The sequence below is a fragment of the Corvus kubaryi genome, unplaced genomic scaffold (genome assembly GCF_017639235.1).
Source record: "Corvus kubaryi isolate FWS band 111438036 unplaced genomic scaffold, C.kubaryi_AGA036_p1.0 137, whole genome shotgun sequence".
NCBI lineage: Eukaryota > Metazoa > Chordata > Aves > Passeriformes > Corvidae > Corvus > Corvus kubaryi.
The window spans coordinates 17,483,698-17,504,590 of NW_024580671.1; the positions used below are offsets into that span (position 1 = coordinate 17,483,698).

The 20,893-nt window shown below is 41.7% G+C and overlaps 1 protein-coding gene across 1 annotated transcript in view; it reads left to right on the forward strand.

Annotated features, from left to right (window-relative positions):
* The first annotated feature begins 1,431 nt into the window (after positions 1–1,431).
* FOXP2 (forkhead box P2) overlaps positions 1,432–20,893 on the forward strand; it is a 409,998-nt gene continuing 390,536 nt past the window's right edge. The window contains exon 1 of the mRNA XM_042018066.1: positions 1,432–1,559. The gene's annotated coding sequence lies outside the window, so the exon portion shown is untranslated. The remainder of the gene's footprint in view (positions 1,560–20,893) is intronic.

Here is a 20,893-nt window from a genome sequence, read left to right on the forward strand (position 1 = left end):
CAAACTTTGCCGCTCCCCGCTACAGGCAAGTGGCAGACCGCCTGCCCCCATCATTTTCCCCCGGTGCCGAGCGGCCGGCAGTGCCCCCGGCGGGGCTGGCCGGCGGCCCCGGGAGCGAGCGGCGCGGAGCGCGGCGGCGGCGGGCAGGCGGTCTGCCACTTGCCTGTAGCGGGGAGCGGCAAAGTTTGTGGGATTTTTAATTGTGCTTAAGAAATGCGGTGACTGTTAATTCTGAGTGACAGTCACTTGTGATCCTGGCCCTCGGCGCGTACAGAGAGCCCTGCTAATGCTGGGGCTGCCGCGCGATGATTAGGTGGGCTCCGAAATAACAAATCCCACGTTCCGCTCGGCCACCGCCGTCCGCTTTCTTCCGCGCCCACGCAAGTCCTACCACCCAAACACACCCCCAGCGCCGATTTACTGGGAACCGTGGCGGGGACAAGGGAAGACAAGACCAGCATTTCTCTCCCCGCTCCCCCAACACCCTACCCCACGCAGGAATCACTTTAAAAAGTGTTTTTCCCTGGGGGAACGGCAGCCCCCGGACCGGGCGGCCGTCCTACACCACACAGGCGGGGAGCGCCCGGTCCCTGCGGCGGACATCTGGGGGGTCCTGCACCTTGCTCCAAATGCCGGGGCCGGGGAGAAGAAAAGTTTCTGAGCCCACGCGTGCCTCCTCGGCATAGCTGCTGCCAGCAGCCAGGCCTCCCCCGCCGTCCCCCTCCCACGCGGGTTCCCCGGGCTGCCTTCGCGCGGGGCCGCGGCACCTCGGGGGCTGCCAGCAGGCTGCAGCCGGCCGGCACTGCCAGCACAACACACGGCTTTGTTTTCCGCCCGTCTGCTAAACTCGTTGTGTCTAACGGAGCCGGCGGAGCGGGGCGGCGGGAGGGGAGAGGGGGCGGGAAGGGGCAGCCGCCGCCAGCAAACAACTTCCCCCGACGGTTTGTTTACATAGCAGGTGGAGCTGCCGTCCGCCGCGACCCACAGCGCCCACTCCGCCGGGGACCGGCCGGGGGAGGCGCCGGCGGAGCGGGGCACGGCCCGGCGCATCCCGCCGCACTTTTTTTTGTTGCCATTCCCCCTCCGCTCCTTTCCCCCCCCACCCTTCGCCGCGTTATTAGCACTTCTGTGCAGGCCACTCTGCGATCATGTGAGGGAGGGCTCCCTTCGCACTCCCCTCTCTCCAAAGCACCCGGTGTGTGCGGCGGAGGGGTTTTCTTTTTTTTTTTTTCCCCTCGTCTTTTTTTTTTTTTTTTTGCATTCCCAACAAAACACATACACACAGGCGGCACACTCCGCACACGGGCGGATCCGCACGCCGGGGGAGGGAGAGCGGCACCGCCAGCGCCAAGCAGCACCAGCCGGCGGGAGGGCGCGAGGCTCCACCGCCGCTCCGCGCCCGCGGAGGGCCCCGCGCCGCCCGCCCGCCCCCGCTCCCCCGGCCCGCGCGGCGGCTCCGCCCGCGGGGACTCTGCATGTGCCCGCGGCTGCGCGCGGCTCCGCTCGCCCTTTCTCTCGGTGTCAGCTCGCCGGGACGCCCTGCACGGTGTCTCCTCCCGGTAAGTGCTACCCCCCCCCCCCCCGCCCCGCACCCCCGTCCCCTCCTCCCTCCGCTCCCCGGTGTGACTTGCTACTTCCACCCGCTTCCACCCCCCTCCGCCGCCGCTCACTGACTTGCCGCCGCCGCGGGAAAGTTTGGCCGCGGCCGCAGCAGTGACATGTGTCAGGTCTCCCGGCACCCGATGGCACCGCTCCCAGACACGCACCGCCAGCGGGGGGCGGGGGCGCGCTCGGCGGTGGGAGGCTGCGGTGCCCCGGCCAGAGTTGGGGCCGTGTCCGGCGGGCCGGGCCGGCCGCGGGAGCGGCCGTAAGCTCCCCCAAACAACTCGCAGCGGCTGCGGGTCGGCGGGGCCTCCCTCCTGCCGCTCAGAGCCGTGCAGCGCCGCGGACCCCCCACCCCCGCGTAATTAAAAACAAACAACCTGTAGCCTCCCCGCATGGGTAGGGAAGTGCCAGGCGGGGAGGGCTTGGGGCCAGGCTGCCGAAGGAGCGTGTGCGGGAAGCTCGGCTGCCCGCCGTTTGCGTCCCCGTTTGGGTGGTGGTGTGTTGTTGTTGTTTTTTTTTTTTTTCCCCCTTTTTTTTTTTTTTTTTTTCTTTCTTCTTTTTCCCCGAGACCTCCCCAGCAGACAGCCCGGGTGAAGAAACGTGTCACGTTTCTCCTTTGTGTGCTGCCTGCCCGCCTGCCCGCTGGAGGGAGAGGCGCACCCCAGCCCCCGCCTCTTCGCCTGCCTGCTCGCGCGGAGGGGCCGCTGCCGGCCGCCCCCTCGGGGCGCCCCGCGCCGCGCTGCCCCGGGGCGCCCCCGCTGGCGTGGGAGGAGAAGCGCAGGGGCGCCGAGGTGCCCGTGGGGTAGCGATGCCCCCGGGCGCTCTTTGGGCTGCGTAGGCAACAGTGTTGTCCCCTCGCCCAAGACAAAAATGCCTAAATCCAAGAATTAATAAATAATGGTGTTGGAGCCGCGGGGTTCCGGAGGCGGCCTTCGTGCCTGTTACGTGGGGGCCTTCCCTTAAAATTGGCTTTGAAGTTGAGGAGGGCTGTGGGACTTGGAAAGTTTGGGAAGCGTGATAGATTTTGAAGAGAGGGGAGCGGCCGCGGCAGCCTCCGTTTTGGAGCGGGCTGGAGTCTGCCGTGCCATCGGGAGTGCCAGGGCAGCCATAGGAGGGAGGGCGAGCGCCGGCGCCTCCGCTTCGCGTTCTGCCGCGCCGAGCGCGGGGTGCGCAGGCGGCAGCGCTCTTGGCCTCCCGTAACCTGCCGGAAAGCCCTGTGCCGCCCGGCGGAGCCTGCACGGCCAAGGTAAAGGCAGTCCGTGAGGCGGTTTTGTTATTTTCCCGTAGCTCGGCTTGTGCCAGGTTCGGCAGGCAGCGGGCCCCTGTCCCAGCGCAGCCGCTGGCAGAGAACACTGGTGAGCGCTGGTAAGGTCCCGGGATGAAGCTACTCGAGAGGGGCAAAGCTTAGGCTGTGGGCTGGCAGGAAAACGCTCATCTAAAATTTGCGATAATAGTCCAGACAGAAAGTGGGCTGCTGGTATATTGTCCAGGGAAAAATAATCTCAAAAGTAATCACCGTGAATTTATGGTATTGTCCTCTTTTAGTGAAGAGTGCAGAGCTGTAGATGGAGGAACGGGCTGTATCCTCTACCTGGGAATCGCTTCTACTTTTACCAAGTCTTGTCCTACCGAGAGAGAAACACAGAAGTTCCTCTTCCAAAGAGGATTTTTTTCCTGGTCTTTTCTGTGCGTTAAAGCCCCTATCCAAACTCAACTCTAGAGTGGGAAGTTTTCCACTGACACTAGTACGAATTGCTCCATTGACTCCACAGGCTTGGATCAGGCCCTTGGAAATCTTGTTACAAAGGTGGGACTCAGAAGTTGCGCATGGTGTCTATATCCCCACATTAATTTTGTGGGGGGGGGGGGGAAGAGACAAAGTTTTAACAGATTTTGACAGTTTTAAAATTTTTTCTTCCATGTGCTAAGTAATTTAAAGCCATTAAGGGAAAACATTACTGCTAGTAATATTACTCTAAAGAAAATATGATTAATTATTAAATTGGTTTCTCTAATGCTACACTAAACCCTTTTAAGTAGGATATGGTTTTAAACGTTCAAATTAGTATTTTTAGAAGTTTTTTCTTTACAATAATTTGTTCATGTAAATGTAGACACTCAATGTACCCCTGTTTTGTAGTAATCTGCAGTTTTAATGTAATTCTTAAAAAAGGTTTTGTTCTGTAGAGTTTTTGCATACTTAAATCATTCATTTAATTACTCAGGATAGTAGATCAGTAAAAGGTAAAGGGAAAGGAAAGAGTATTTCTAATATAGTATTTCCAAAACACATGTAGTTAGACATCCAAATTTATTTTGATAATATCTAACACCTGAAATACACTGCTTCATGTGAGGCCTTGTTGGTGTGGGCTTTCAGGTTTAACAGTAACCTTACGAGGAAGCTTAAGCAGAATCAATTGTATAAATATTTGTGTATTTCTTTGTTTTTAGTTTAACCTGACCGATTCTTACATTGTGTCACGGGATCTTTGCTACAGTGCAGTGTTTATATTATCCGAGAGAGGAAAAAACCTAAATGCTTTGGTGCTTAGTGTTTAGTAAAGATTTGTGTAAAATAACCAAATTAGAGTGCATTTGAGTGTGAGGAAGAGTAAAAGAAATATACTAAGTTCAGGACATTTCAGTCAGTAAATACATGGTACTCTTTCAAAGATGCACTAGGGTTTGTGCAGTAGTCAGGTGAATAGTTCTACAGATTTTTGAAATGACTTGTTATTTGGTGGTGTTTGTCTTTTTTTTTTTTATTATTGGTTGGATTTTTTTTCTGTAATCATCTGTTGCTTGTACGTTTCTTAAATGCTTTCCATAATATAATGTGTTGGGACTATCATTTTAAGAATAAAGGTATATTTGCTTAGAAACATTCCTGTCAGACTCCATTATTTTTTTGGAAAAGTTATTGTTGGACTTAAATATATTTTAAAAAAATTACTGTAGAATAAGATAATTTATTTTTTTTTAGGACTGATTTATGTGAGCTGGAATAAGCTTTTTGTATTCTGAGGAATGTACCTGATTCAGCATTGCATGCACAGGAGTTATTCAAGGCTAGTGGGCTGAAAACAATAGAAAACTTCTGAGATGTGATCCATGTTGTGGCAGTGTTTTGCTATGTGTCATTGAAAATGTCACTTAACCTCTTTGTTTTTCATCATTGAAATGTGAGGGCTGGTATTTATCTTTCTGATAGAGTGGTTAATTAATATTTCTTGAACGTGGAGTACTTTTTTGTTCCATTTCTATTTTTACCAGATTTAGTTTGGAGAAATTAAATTGTGATGGTGACTGAAAATAAATGGCTCCTGGGAGTCATCATGTTTTTTTCTTTGTTGGTCGGATTGTGAAGAGGTCACTTGCTCATATGAAATGAAAATGATTTAGGACATAGGTCACTGAAAAGTACCCATGGAATGATTTTGACTGGAGAAAAATGCAAATCACAATCAAACTGAAAAATGCTGTCAACTCTGTTGAAAAAGAATAATTTTCTGTACACCAGAACTTACTACTCTTTTAAAATTTTGTGACAGCTAATAGGTCTAGAAGTAATGCAAATTGTCTTATTTTTTTTTTCCACGGCCACTGAAGCATACCTCTCAACTAATCCTTGTTAGAAGAAAGACTTGTCATTTGGATTCCTGTTCCCTGTTTTGACTTGATACCTTTCCTGATTGTATGTGCAAAATACTGGCACCAGAAAAACCTCATATTAGCAATGAAATTACAGAAAAGCTTAGCTGTAATAAACTAACCTCTTAAAGTTAATCTTAAAATTGCAATAAAATAGTTCATTGTTAGTTGTTTGAAGGCTTTCCTCCACATTTGTTCCTTTACAGAATAAGTATAGTTACTGTAATAATTTCCAAGAGTAGCTTTAAACTTAAATCTCAAAACTTCTAGATCAGCATAAAAACAAGGACCAGTCTCACTAGTATTATTTAGCACTGATCATCTTTTTTCTCCTTTCTGAGGCTTTCAGTAGCTTAATCAAACTTACTACTTCTAAAAATCTTCCAAAATGTTCACTGCAAATTATAAGAGGCATCTATCCTTTGTTGCAAGGTTTGCATCTCTTTTGGCTTTTCTGCTTTTTTTTTAAAAATCCCATTTCTGATAGGTTTGCATTTAAGGGCAAGACCGTGTTTTATGTCAGAAAGGAGGTTTTGAAAGTGCCACTAATAGCTTGCTGATGCTGTCATCACTGAAGTAGCTGAAAATAATCTCTTTAATGAACAGTTGCTATGAAGTTTACTGCTTCACCGAAGTGTAGTTTGGGATGGTGTTAGAAAGTTACATTTGAACTCTGAGGAATGAGTTATGTGTGGAATTGTGTTTAATATAACTATTTCAGTTCCTGTTCTAAGAAAAATAAAGTTAAATATTAAGTATATTGTTTTAAACTCTTTACTATCTTAAGTCTTTTTAGAAAATTGTAGAGGTTGCTGAGGAGAGGGAATAAGAACATTGTAGGTTTAACTTTTTGTTCGTTTAGTTAGTTGTTTCTTTTTCCTGCAAATAGTAATCACACATCTGTAGTTGGAAATGGGTTTGCTGCAGTTTGTTTCTTACTTGACTAAATAGGTTAGTCAGGCTGTCTGCTGGGGACAGAGCCAGTTCCCTTGGATATGGTGGACTGTACCCTCTACATGCCTTGAGTGTGGAGGTCTCTTCTGCTGGGTGGCAGAGGGCTTTGCTGTAGGTAACAGATGACTTTCTAATTAGTTAGGCTGAGGAGCAACAGACAGGTTTAAAGGACAGGCAGTGCCTTCATTCAACATGCAGAAGGGAGATTTTCTGCCCTGCTCACTCCCTCCACCCCCCTTCCAGTGCTGTGTGATGTCCTTTCTGGGGTGAAAGGAGAAACTACAGATCTCCGTCATACAACCCTCTGAGTCACAGAGAACCCTCCTTGATGTTCACAGGCTGGCTTTGGCTTACCTGTAGAACTTGCTTGTTTACCAAGGAGCTTTAGCTTCATATGGACAGCAGCTACTGAAAGTAGGTGGTGGAGTATCTCTGTTTTAAGATGTTTCCAGCCCATTGGTGGTTGCAGGGTCCACAGGGGCACGCCCTGCAAGTCCTCTGCTCAGTGAGCTGGTCCTTTGGACCTCTGTGGTGAATCAGACACGGCTGCAAATTGCATCATATTAAGTATTTCTGTAAATTGCTGGTCTCAGTCTTGTTTCAGTTTGCCTCCAGGATGTTACGAGGATGACTGAGATTCCACTGGGCCTGTGCCAACCTTGTTCCAGTGGGAGATACTCTTTACTGTTGGGTCCAAAACTGGAAATTCATTTGAAGAGTGATGTTTTGAGGCTGGGGAATACATCGTTATGTATAACTAGAAAGTTGTTATGGTTTTCTAGGCGCGTACTTCCGTAAATAAGTATTTACATTGTTACAAAAAAAATCCTACATCTTTTAAGGTTGATGTTTGGTTGATGATCGTGTTAGAATAATTTATTTTTTCTCTCACAATGTGATTTGTATTTTGCAACTTTGGTCAGAATTTGTCTTCTAAGTAAATTCAAATGCTGATTTATTCCATTATTCAGCTTTTGTATTTCAGCCTAAACCAACATGATACGTTATGTATTTGATGCAATTTGAAATCATGTGTTTGACGTAATTTGACTAATTACATTTTGACATATATTTATATTAAAGTAGTCTAATCTTGATGGATATTGCCACTATAATTTTTGCGATCTTGTCCTTTCAGAGAAGGAAGGAGAATGGCTGTGATATTACATTTCTTGTTGAACAGGACCAAATTGTATATATATGTTTTGGAGAAACAATCTCAGAGTTGCCAAGCTATATCAAGCACGATACTTTAAGTATCTATCAGGTGTTGATTTTGAATTTGCCCAGGAATGGTGAAGAAAATGTAAAAGAGGTAAACATCATTTAAACTTTGCCATGCTGTCAGTGCTAAGTCTTATAAAAAATGTTCACAATTACATTGTTGATTTCTTCTTTTGTAAGCCTTAGTGTTGATGTTGAGAGGGCATATTGTTGTTCTGGAGTTGTAACCCACCTGGTAAAACAAGTGGTAGGTAATACCTGTGTAATAAAACCTGTAGTTGACATTTAACAGCTTGAAAATTAGATCAGAAATTGGTAAGTTTTACCACGTAAAAATATTACAGAGGAAATTTTAAGGGTTAGTGGTGGGAAGCCATGAAGGGCTTTAGAAAGGAGAGGGACAACATACAAGCCATGGAGAGTTGGGAGGTGAGGGGGAAAAAGGCCAGAGAAAACATGTGGCTAGGCAGGAGCCAGCAGAGGCACAGGCAGCACTGCCAGGAGGTGGGCAGCTGCTCAGAAAATAGGGGCTCAAGTTCTCAGAAGAAAAAGCAATGTGATTTTCATCTGATGCCCAATATAGAAAATACATTTCTTCACTTCTTCTATGAGAAGAAAAAATGAACTTTTTTGCATGCTGGCTTTATGCACGTGGCAGGCACAGGAGTTACACCAGGTTCCACTGGCCCTAGTTGAGGCTGCTATTTTTTAAATACTAGATCTTGTTAATTCCAGTGTGTATCTTTGGAAATTACTTATTAGTTGCTGCATTAGAAGTTGATTTTTAATTACTGAGAAAAAGTATCATTTTATTAATGTGACAGAGGGGGGACAGAGGTCTTTTGAAAATAAAGGGGAAGAAAAGTGTCTAGAAAACAGAGGCTAGTATTTTTTAGAGTCTAAAACAGAGAAATTGAAATATCTATGATTCAAGACATTTTTCTGTGAGAGAACACGAACAGGATTGTGATTTCATTACAGTAGTTACAGTAGTCTCATGACCTATAAATGATAACATGAAAACCTGGTGCAGTCAGGTGTGCACAGACTGAAGAGATACATGTATCTGCCGAACTGTTGTGCTTTACGATTGTGTCAATGTTTTCATCTTTGTAGAATAACGTATTTAATCCAATAAGGAATAAATGATACCATGGATACAGTATGATGAGAGGAAGGGTGCTGAGAACTCCGTGATACGTGGCAACAATCATTCTTCATTGAAAGTCAATTAGTGGAACATATGGGTGCTAAAACTGTAAAAATATTAGGATGGAACTTTGCTAAAGATCATAAAATGCTTTTGTGCAGAAATTTATTCAGACCCATTTGTTACCAGTCTTGAGTGCATTTAAATTACTTTTAATGTTGTGAAGATGCCTGTAAATTGTTCTCAGTACACAATAACTGTCAGCGTACATTGAAGAATATGTATGGTCAGTAATTCAACAGATAACTATATTGAATATACAGAAGAAGTTTCATATGGTGTCAATAAATTCTTGCACATTCTTTTGCTTTAGAAGAAGAATTAATTCTATTGTGACTGAAACTTTAACCTGGTATTTAATTCTATTTTAAGAGACTGACATCTTGTGAAAGAGTTAATGGTGTTTGGCGTTGGATGTTCTGGATCTGTTCTTGAGCCTCTATTTATTATTGACCAGGAAAGGGGGTGAAGTATACCTTAGCAACCAGAAATACACATCGTATGAACTGTGAAATGAAAACCCTTTAAAAATATTGGTTAAGGATTTTTTTGTTGGTTTGGTTTGTTTGTTTTGTGTGTTTTTGGATTTGTTTGGTGTGGTTTGGTTTTTTTTTTTTTTAAATTATTTTTTGGTTTTGAATCTGGGAATCAGACCACTCTTTCAAATCACAGAGAAACCAAAAGAATGGTAAAACTGTCAAAATATTTGTGTATCACTGAAGGACAGTGCTAGATGATGACAGTTGATGATGAATCCAGTGTTTCTCCTGTGAAGTTGTGCAGCTTTGGAGTGGTGTCCATGCCTGTGCACATGTGTCTGTGAAGCATCAAAGGGCTTCTGTTTCCATCCACAGCTTTCCGGGAAGGAGACCAAGGCCTTCAGAAAGAAAATAAATGTATCCCAGTGGGCTTATTGCATCTCAGGTTATGGGACAGAAAATATTCTAAAGAAGAGTGCAGTCAATCCTTGGCTAAAACAGGGAATATGTTTGAGGAATGTGGTTCTCCAGGCAGGAACTTACCATGCTGGAGAGTGTTTTACAATGTAAAAACAGGTGTTTAATGGGTTGTGATGGGAAAACCGGGCCTTCCAAATTCTTCCTTGAAAAAATGAGGGAAGGATGCTTCCAAACCAGGTTAGCATTCGTTTCCAGACTGACTGTGTCTTGCCATCCTCCAGCTTCAGTTTGTCCTCTGGGGTGGTTGTGAAGTCTAGGTGTGCTTGGTCTAGCAGTGGGGCCTGGAGTGGTGAGTGATGGAGGGGTTCTATCTGCTGGTGACAGATTGCCACTTGTCAGGACTGCTCAGATTGAGCCTTCCAGCTCCTGGAGCACACCGGTACCCTTCTTGTGGCTTGGCTTGTCTCAGGCTTCAGGAGAAGATGTGCTTGAGGTAATGGCCACACACTTGTGTTGAAAAATCCAAGACTTTGATCCCTGATCCCAAGTTCTCTGAAGTTGATATGAAGACTCGTTTTTATGGCTTAGGTGCTGAGGCTGGTTGATACTTTCAATGTATTTGTATGTCCCTGTGCAAAACAGGTTTTTGACACAGAAGCTACCAACTACTTGGGTGTTCTTCAAAGCCACCTAGACTGAGACAGCTGATGGATTGCTTGTGCATATTTAAGTCAAATCAGTGTGTTTTCAGTTCTTCTTTCAATAAAAGTTGTTATCCCAACTGTTTTGTAGGCTCTGAAGCAACTCACCACTAACATGAAAAATCCATATTTAAAGTGACTTTTTCATAACATCTAAATACTTTGAAAGGTTCTCTTTCGTTTATTTTGTAAATGAATCTTAAAATATACAGCATTCAGGTACATCATTGGTGAGGATCCAAAGACATATGAAAGAGACATTCCTGAAAACATGAATGCAGATATTTGTTTTAAAGTGTCCAGCCTGATGAGCCAGGCATGGCAACCAGGCATGACATTCCACGTGCTGTAGCTGTAGGGTGTGGTGTGCCTCATGATTGGTGCAAATATGCATATGCAGCAAATCTGGCTTTTCCCAGGAGCTTCGGGCAATGTGTGAAACACCAGTAATTTGCTATATGTTCATCTAGAAAGCGTATGGCTATAAGTTGGACATTGCTCTCACTTCTTGAGACTCCTCTCCCTCCTCATTATTTGATTGTCACAAAAGAGGAGAGCTACTGTGAAGCCTGAGAAAGGTGGCAGATGGAGAAAGCTGTATACTTGACTGGTCCTCCTGAGCTGCAGGCTGAGCACTTGCATTTTAAATCTTTGTGTGACTCAGTAGAAGAATACATCTCTATTATTCGATTATGTGTGAAAGTGGTACCTGCTGTCCTAGACTTAACTGAAGTGCTATTTTTAACATATGTTTCAGTACCTGTCTTCAGTAACTAGAATTAAATTTTAAACTGAAACTATTAGCCTTATTATATATAGGCACCTGCTCATTTTGTGACTTAAATATTTAGAGGTTTGAATATTATTATCACTTAAATGTAATTTTATAAGCATTCTTCTGTATCCAATGACTGACATTTGGGTCGTTGTTGCTAACACTAAATTACTATCAGAATGGGGAAGACCCTTTTTTCCAAGTCATTGTTAGGCTTACAGTTTTGCTCCAAATTCACTTATCAACAGAATTTGCTTTAGCTGACTTTCTCTTTTTCTAAGATGTGGATGAGTCGGAGCAAAATGTAACCAGAGACTATTAAAAATATCTTTTGCATTGTCACCTGCAATATTACCATAATTGGAACTAAGGAGCCTGCAGTTGCACAATATTTATGTTGCAATCCAAACTGACACAGCCTGGAATGCCTCAATAGCAAAACAAGACACAGACCCAAGCCTCACAGTGCATGCTTGGGAGGGAATGAGCTGCTCCTCTGGGAAACCTCCACCATCAAGGACATCCTGGGGGTCCCCCTGCTTTGCTGTGGGCTGGGGGGGCTGAGGTGATGAGGTAAGTGCTGGCAGCTCAGCTGTGGAGAGCAGTGGCTGGTGGCAGGTGTGGGTGACCCTCTGGGTCAGGCTGCAAGGATGGCTGCTTTGATAAGCTGGGGAGCTGTAGTAAGACATAGCTCCTTCTTTGAGGCCTACTAATTGGGATGATTTTTTCATTCCTTTTCACTCCTGACGCTTTGGGGGCCTCTTTCTTAGGAGGTGTTGTTTGGGAGAAACACTTCTAACGCTTTTCTTTGGTGCTTGGAAATAGTGAGTCATCATCCAGTGTCACCTTTTCTGTGCAGATCACTGTAGGCACAATGAAACCAATGTTAATCTCTGCTGCACCTCTGGTAGGCTCCTCAACAGCTGATGAACTTGATCTATTACTCCTGGCCTTCTCTGGCAAGCACAGTACAGTATATTTGCCTGTGACTGGCACACGTAGATCTGTGGCCACGAGATACCTGCTCAACTCTTCAAGTCTTTACCTTTAGCATTAGGTTTAACCCCTCAGGGCACAGCTGCTTGCAGCATTTAAAGCATGGTAAGAGGTTTTACAGCAGAGAGTTGACTCAGCAAGACTTGTGCCACCTCTTGCTGAAGATATAAAATACAATTTGTAGCTTATAATTGCTGTCTAATATGATCTTGGACCCTTACTTAAAATCCATTTAACTGATACTGTGCTTTCTTTATAAGGTTATTATTGGGAGCTAACCTTTTCTTGTGTTGTGGTTAAATGTACAGTGTAATAAGGATGTTTTTTAATGTGTTTAAGAGTTAGAAGATGTGTTAGAGGTAACCTTTATGCAGAGAGTTTTATATAGTTATAGTAAGGACAGCAATATTAAAATCCTGAACATTAGTACCATCTGAATATAATTTGTTCTCATTCTGTTTTGTGTGTGCCTGCTGGTGGAAGATTATACAGTATATTGGAAAAATCTATGTTGTTCTCCAGTATCTTTCTTATAGGTAATTGTTAACCTAGTGCAAATGACTGTCTCCAGATTTTTTTTTAAATTTAGATGCATACAAAAATACAGAAAGTGTATTGGATATAACAGACGAAACACAATTCTTTCTTCCTTTAGGTTTCAAGGAGAGCAAAAGAAACCCAAGATTTTAGGCACAAAACTGAAAGCCTCCCAGAAATCTTTACTTTCTTGTTTAACTTCTGATATACAGGCATGGGCCATGTGTGTTGGATGTCATCAGGGAACATTAGCTTATAAGTTTTAAAGATTTATTTTCCTCAATGACAAATGTTGGTGCTTTTGTTCTGTGAATACTAGTTTGTAGTTTGTCTTCCTTTGATTGCCTGATAGAAATGCAGGTTTGCTTAGAGTTGTAAATTAAAATGAAGCATTTTTTGTATTTTTTTTTTTCTTAACCAGATACCTAAGTATATATGTAGAATTTGGTATACATGGAAAGAATTTCAGAACTTGCCTCCCTGTACTCTTCTTGAAACTGCTCTAAACAGTGGTGAAGGCAGTGGAGTTTCATACCAGGAAAAGGGTCAGGAAAAAAACCCCAGAAAGATGAGTGTTGTAAGTGTGGACAGCCTTTGTTTAAATTTGTATTTTTTTCTCCTGTTAGTGTAGATAGCTCTTTTCCCACTCTTCAGAGCCTTTTTTTCTTTTTTTTTCCTTTCATTTTCCCTTTCCCCCCAGTTGTTCATTTGTCTTCCCTTTTTCCTCAAGGGGACATTGTGGGTTGAAGAGGGGGAACAGGTTTTTCACATGTCAGGCCTATAGCTGAAAAACACTTGTTTTTCTTCTGTTCATTAAACTGCTGTCAGGGGTGAATACATTCGTATGAATGTGGGCAAGAATGGCTCTGAGAGAAACAAACATTATTTTTAATCTTAAGTAGGTGGGGAAGGGGGCAGCAGTCATAGCTCATGGGGTGAAATTGAAATTAACTGCTTTTAACACTGTGAAGAATGATGATGATATAGACAGAGTGTCTTCCTAAATTTATAATTCTTGGCTCAGATGTATACTTGTGGTACTTTATGATAGTTACTTAATCTCAGTACAGTAAAGATAAATTCATTAATGGCTATGAGGTGTTGATATAATTAAATAGAGAATGCCAGTAAATTGCTTTCTGGAGCTCAATGACTGTAAACTCTGGTCATCTAATTTAATCCATCCTCTGCTTTCCATTCACTTGCTGAAATGCTTTGTAGACAGAGAAATTAGCCCTACTCCAGGCACAGTAGCTGCAAGAACTAAGTTGGTCTCTCTTAAAGGAGAGCCTTGGATGATGACTAGAAGTGTTTCCCCCAGAAAAGTTAAGATTGCATGGAAAAAGGAGAGCAGAAACACGTTTTTACACTGCTGATAGTGTTCAGAGATTACGGTGTTCCTCACTAACTGCCTGAATTTTGTGCTGGCTTGTGGTAGCTCTGACACTTACACAGAAGAAAAATTAAGATGCTTACAACCCAGTGAACGAGATACTGTCCAAATGAGAAAAACTAGCTAAGTCAATTTCTTTCACTGGTGTTGCAGTATTGCTCACATCTGGCTTTTTGGTTGTTCTAAACAAATGTTACCGTTCTCTCAGCAGACGGTCCATTTTCCTTGTGAATTATTTAAATGTGGGCAGAAATTATTTTATGGAGAAATTAGATACCTCTGAAATTAGCCTTTCACACAAAGGGTAGTTTAACTGCATGAGGTAAAAGTTCACGTTATGCTTTTAACCTGAGCTCTTAAGAACAGAGATGTATGAGAAAATACATTCTTTAGGAAAGTGTCAGTGTTTTGCCTTGATAGGTTTTTCTTGTGCAAGGCATTCTTCATAATTTTTCTGTTAATTTGCTTAATACTGTATTGAGGTGTAACTGTAGTGTAACCCTTTGAGCTCTAAAAGGGACTTAGAACCATAAAATAATTGAGTTGGAAAAGGCCTACAAGATCACTGAGTCCAAACTTTGACTCATCACCACCTTGTCAGCAGGATCAGAGCACTAAGTGCCATGTCCATTTGTTTCCTGAACACCTCCGGGGATGGTCACTCCACCACCTGCCTGGGGAGTTGTTCCAATGCTTAAAAACCCTTTCCATGGAAAAATTCTTTCTGATGTCCAACCTGAACCTCCCCTGGTGCATCTTGAGGTCATTTCAAGGTAAAAGTGCCATATCCAGTTAAAAATAGAAAAGAATGGAAAAAAGTATTGATTATGTTGATTTGGGAAAATGCTTGTTGAGTTTACCCCCAAATCTCCTGTTTGCTTCAATTATAGAAATAATGGGAATAGTTTCCTTAAAAGCCTGCAGAAAGAGATCCGTCCTTTTGATATGTTTTACAGTGTTTCTATAGGCTTAATGTGGATGTGATATTTGAAAGGTGAAGCCCTATTATTGCTGAAGCACATCAACTACATTTCATTGTTCCAAAAACTTCTGTGCATTTTGGGTAAAGAGGTTGTCGTTTGTACTGCTCAGTTTGTCATAGAAAATTTGAGGGAAAAGTGAATTAGCTACTGTTCAAATGTTCATAATTCATTCTGGAATTTTCTAATGCATTAAAACAAATTCTTTAAGTCAAAATTACTTCACATCTGTGCATCTAGTAATAAGAACTGTGTAAAACAGCTAATAATTGTACCCAAACTGCTTCCAGTTCAACCATGTCTTTCCCACAAAACATGTTTTGCATAAATGAAAATTGTCCTGCTTGATTTTACTTGGCAGCTCTGAAGTACTTGTGGTAAAAACTCTCCTAGCAAACTACAAAAGCTAAGCTCTGTAAAAGAAACCCCAAATGTTAGCTGTTCTGCAAATCATTGTGATATGCATTGTACTTGTGACTTGATCAGTTTGATTATTGCAATATAACATTAATGGTGTTGCTTCTTCTGTAGCTGTAAACTCCCTGAAGGCCTGCATTTTTGTTCTTGGTGGGAAGAAGTTAAAAAAAAATTCTAGCAACATGAAAATATATATAGTGAGTATCTGCATAAGCTGTGTTTTTTCTGTCTTTGGGTGGCAATTTTTACAGTTCGAAGACTCTTAAAATTCAGCATAATTGAAATAAAAAAAAGCCATTTCTGTGACCGTTTGCAAAGTTTTAATTTGTTTTAAGCCACGTTGTTGATCTAGAGCTTTTGCTCATTTAAGGTTGATTAATTGCTTTTGCCACTTTTGTTTGCAGTTCAGTATAATCTCATGCAGACTATTGCATTTTTTTTTTTTAAATTTAATCTTCTGTTGATGGTTGTATGTTTGTATGGGATGTTAAATTTGACCACTAATAACTTAAGGATTTAAATAAACAAATAAATAAGATTGAAAACAATAACAAAAGACTGCAAACCGGAATAAATGCTTGGCATTGCAAATTTATTTCATGAAACATAATTTCTGCACCTGCTGTAGATCCCATTGTGGGAGCTCTTGTTTTCATGTTTTTTTTAATTTAGAAAGAGAAAAAGGTTATCCTGTTTTCATTCAACTACCTTAATTTAAGGCAGATTTATTAGAAACAAGAATAATAAGCCTATCTCTTACCTTGAATATTTTTAAAATGTGTATGCCTTTTGTGATAATTACTGTTCATTAAGGCTCAGTACCCTTTCTTTAAAGGATAACTGTTATCTTACCTGTAAAATGGGTGGGTAAATGTTGACTGAATTCACTTAATGCAAAATGTAAAATACGATTTAGATCCGGAGTTGGGGAGATCTGTAGCCCATCTGCGTTGCTGCAGTGTCTTTCAGAAAACACAGACCCCTCTGGGTGCTTGGATAAGTCACATTGATACAGTGTGACCCACACTACAAAGGATTAGTCTCTTACTGATAATGGGCATGGTTAACTTGGCCCAAGTAGGAGCCTGTGATTTCTCCCTACAGGGTGGAGCCCAGGTCATGGCTGATGATGGAAAGGAAGATGCTGTTACAGTTCTTCTTTGGAAGTGCCTGACTACGTGCTGCTCTTAGAAACTCAGAATCCTGGTACCTTACATTTCACTGCTGTCTCACAAATATTTGTGGTTGACAAAAAAGCTGAATTGTAACTGTGTAATGAATAACACATAATCCACCCCCTAGTCTTTGCAGTTTAGTAATTTTCACGTACCTACATGCATAACGGGCAGACAGAAGAGTTCAGAAATCTTAAGACAGGCCAGATGGAAAATATGTTCAAATCAAAAAAAAACCCAACAAGAAGAGAGAGAGACAGGAAGAAAGAAATATAATTCTGCTGATAATGAAAGCAGGAAGAAAGAGAGAGAGAAGAGAGAACTTCTGTTTTCCATTTTTTACTGAGACTTTTTTTTTATGGTTTTTGAACTTCTGGGATTATGATGCTTTTTCTTTGTTACAGAATTTTCAGAAAATACGAAGGTTATATCTGTGCAGACAGCTTAACTTGCTTCTAGCTCCCCAAAGTACTTTAACTCATTTCATATTCAGCTGTTAAAAGTGTACAGGTATTGGAAAAATTAGAGCTTTATAGTTGTAGCTGTACCCTGCTGGACAGCCAGGACAGAGCTTTTGGATGAGAGCTGTGGCAAGGCACGTGATGCCCTGCACAGTGGCAGTGGCTTGTCAGGGCTGAGATGCTAAGCAAGTGTGCCCCTGTAATCAGTCTGTGGGATACTTCTGGAAGCCAGAATATGGGTCAAGGAAACCTTCCTCTGCTGTAATCCTTTCTAATCTTTGCTTTTGGAAGTTTTCGAGAGCACTTCTAATGCTAAGGAGTGTAGCTCAAGTTTTTCTGTATGCTTTTTCTTGCTTGTACACTTTTAACTTTTCTCTTGTGTTTGTTTAAAGAGGATCCTAATAGTGCTGGGGAGGGTTTTAAAAATGCAGTATTTCATCAACAAAGGAGGGTCCTAACAATTCTGTCTAACTAGAGGTATACTGAAGAGTGAAGAAGCTGCATAAGATACAGTGGAAGTACAAGAAATCATCTCATTTTCACCAAAAACATTGTACAATGTAAAGTGCCTCTTGTCAGCTGAAATGTCAGATGTATCAGGAAAAAGTTAAAGTGGAACCTGATTTCTGTAAGGCTAAAGATTCAAGTAATTTGCTTAGAGATGCAGTAGAAAATCAATCTTATGCTTGAAAGAGGAAATGGTAGCCTTCAAGTCTCATACCATGTTTTGTAGCTGATTGCCTGTTTTTATTATCTCCCCCCGCTTTTCCTTCAGTACTTACTAATGCCCTTTGGTTAACTCTATTATACCTTTGAAAAACTTCTTGCAGAGCTCAGCTTCTTTGGCTTGTTTGCTGGGTAAGCCTCACTGATATTATTATAATTAATGGGATGTGTAAAAACTTCCCAAACCAGTGCTACAGAATCAGGCTATTAAAACTCAGTACCCCACATGTTCTGCAGTGTGCAGGATTCCCATCCTCTGCAGCTGGGGCTCATCAGAGACGAGGCTAGAATGGCATTGATCTTGCATGCTGTGGGGAAGTTGGTGTGGTAGGAACACAACTGAGCTTGTAAAAGAATAAGAGGGATGGGAAATAAAGTCAGTTTACAATTTGGAGGTGTCTCTAATTTTTTTTTTTTTTTAATTTTTTTATTTTTATGCCACAGTGATAAAAATGTGAGAGAGAGATGGGATGTGTTTTAAGGTACTGAAAGTCCTTGAAGATCTGATTCGTAAGTGAGAGTTGAAACCCTTTTTCCGCAGTTGTGTGTTACATGGTAACAGTTTCCGTGGTTTGGCTCTTTTTTTCATTGGATGGTATTGCTTATTTCCTGCAAGAACTTTGATTTTAGGAATTTTTTTAAATTATGAGAAAGTAATAAAAAATAATAAGAGCTGAAATGAACAGCATGATATTTTTAAGTTGTTTTTTTTTTTTATAACTGAGATGTATCATGGATATTTGTAACCTACTAGTTCTGTGAAAGTAAACTATGAAGCTAATCAAAAATTTTACAAAGTTGAGAGGAAATATGCCAACTGATAAAACACAAATCAAACAAATGCATGATTAAGAAGACAGGAAATTATACTTATTAATTGCTATACTGTATGAGACCTTACCAAAAAAAAAATTTAAATACAAAGAAATACAGGGGCCTACTTTGAGACATAGTTGCTGGTTTTGCTTTCAGTAGTAGTATCTGCATCAAGACTGGTAAGTTGTGCCTCTGAAAAAGACATGTATTTATTCTGGCTAATGGGGTGAATATAAACATTTTGTATTTAAACTGGGAATTCATATCATTGGGTGTATAAAAATATCTTAAATAGGAATAACAAAGCTAGATATCTTCCTAAATTCCTTCCTTCCTTTTTTTTTTTTTGTTGATATCAATGTTTTTTGATGCATTCTTAAAAAGCTATGTGGAAAAGAGACTATATGGGGAGAAGATATTTGGTAATAGAGTATTGTCAATCCATCTTATGAGGGCATAACAAAGCCCACTGGGAGAAGGGGTTTTTTTAACACTGAGAGTCATTATTTGCAAGAGGACATTATTAAGGACTTCAAAGTAGATTTCACTGGAATACTACAGATTGTGCTTTAAGGACTTTTCTAACACACACTTAAATTTTCTGAAGGAATTATACTAGCAGTACCTTACAACCAGGAAATGTATCAATGTTGATTTGACCACTATTTTTTTTTTCTTTTGCAAGAAGCAGGGCAGTGCTTAGTGTGCTTATTGGCATATCGATGTTCATTAACTTCATGCCTCTCCTTTGACAGTGTTTTGGAGACCTGGATAGGAACTGGAAGGGCACCACTGGGTGCTGTGCAAACAGAGAACTGCTGGGTCCCAACCCAGAAGTAGGACAATTTACATACATGGGTAGAGGCAATGTTTAGAAACAGGCAAGGGAACACAAAAACAAGGAGTTGTCGTAGCATGCCAACAAATAATCGGTTTTAAAATTTTCCATAGGTCTCCTGCCAAAGCAGTTTGAAAGACGTTAATCAGTTAGTCTTGTGAATGTTCATAGCAGTGTGAGGTGTCAGCCTGGATAAAAAGCTTGAAGACACTTAATTGAAAAAATAACACATAGGTGATGGAAGCTGGCAGCCTGGACGTAAAGGAGAAGGGAGTTTACCTTTAGATATGGAATAAGAGATGATAGGAAGGCTTTGACATGGAAGATAAGTGATTAATATATAATGGGATACTGGATTTATGTCAGTGGAATGAGATTACGTTTGTCAAGATTGGAACAAAAGATAAGAACAAGATCTGAAATAAGAGCGATGGTAGTATAATAGCTGTACACTTTGAGAGAAGAGGTGTACTTTAAAGGTAGTATTTGTAAAGATCCTACAATATTTGCATGTAAATGTTTTGAAAATATTTGAATCTATAGGACCTAGATGCTTGAGTCGAAAGGCTGAGAGAGAGATGATATCCCAGTTGGCCTAAATGAGTGGTAATATTGCCCAAGGAAGGAGGCAAGAGCAATGCTTGTTAGAGGAGAGTATACGCTATCTTCTACAATGCCAACTGTACAAAACTGTGATCCAGCTCAGAGCAGCAGTGTGCTATTAGAGATAAGGGGAGAGTCACCTCCCCCAGGTGAGTGGTAATCTTCTGGGGTCCAGAACTTTTTTGAGGTCTTCCTTTACCATTTCTCTTGGGAAAGAGGATGCTTCATAAATTTATTCAAGTATTATTGTTCTTTGCTGTTTCTGTATTAATCTTTAGTGGCAGCATTTGCAGCTGAAGGTTATGCTAAATGTGTGTCACACCATTGGTGATGAAGTACCACGGAAAATATGTACTAATACCCCAGTAAGATGCTGAAGTTTTTAGGTTTTCAGAGCCAGGACTGACTTGACTGCATTGCTTACTAGTTGTGAAACCATGAGTTGTGAAGATCAGCCAGGCTGAATGCCGGTAGAATTTCTGCTATGGACATGATTTTACATATATAGGATATGTTTCCACCTACTGGGAAAAATGGTTTGAAAATTCTTAGGCAAATCATCTCTCTTCATACATAGGGTCAGAGTATTTCATTTGCTTGTTTACAGAAGGATAGAGACGACAATATTGCTGTGTAGTTCCTGCTGTTTACCTCCACCCTTATCTATCTATGGACAACCTGGAACAGGGCTCTCATGTTATTGTGGATATCTTTAATTTCAAGTGGAAAGTGGTGGAGTAGTGCAGTGTGAGGTAGGTCCAAGATGCTGTGAGGTTTTCCTTTTTTTTTTCTTTTTGGTTGAGACTTTATGCTAGAATCGAGCAAATATTTTACTGAAGCTTGAAAGTGATTTTATATCTTTCTACTTTGGTCAGGTTTGTTGTATATTTACTAAAAGTGTTGTCCATTTTGTTTTATTTTTAAGAATT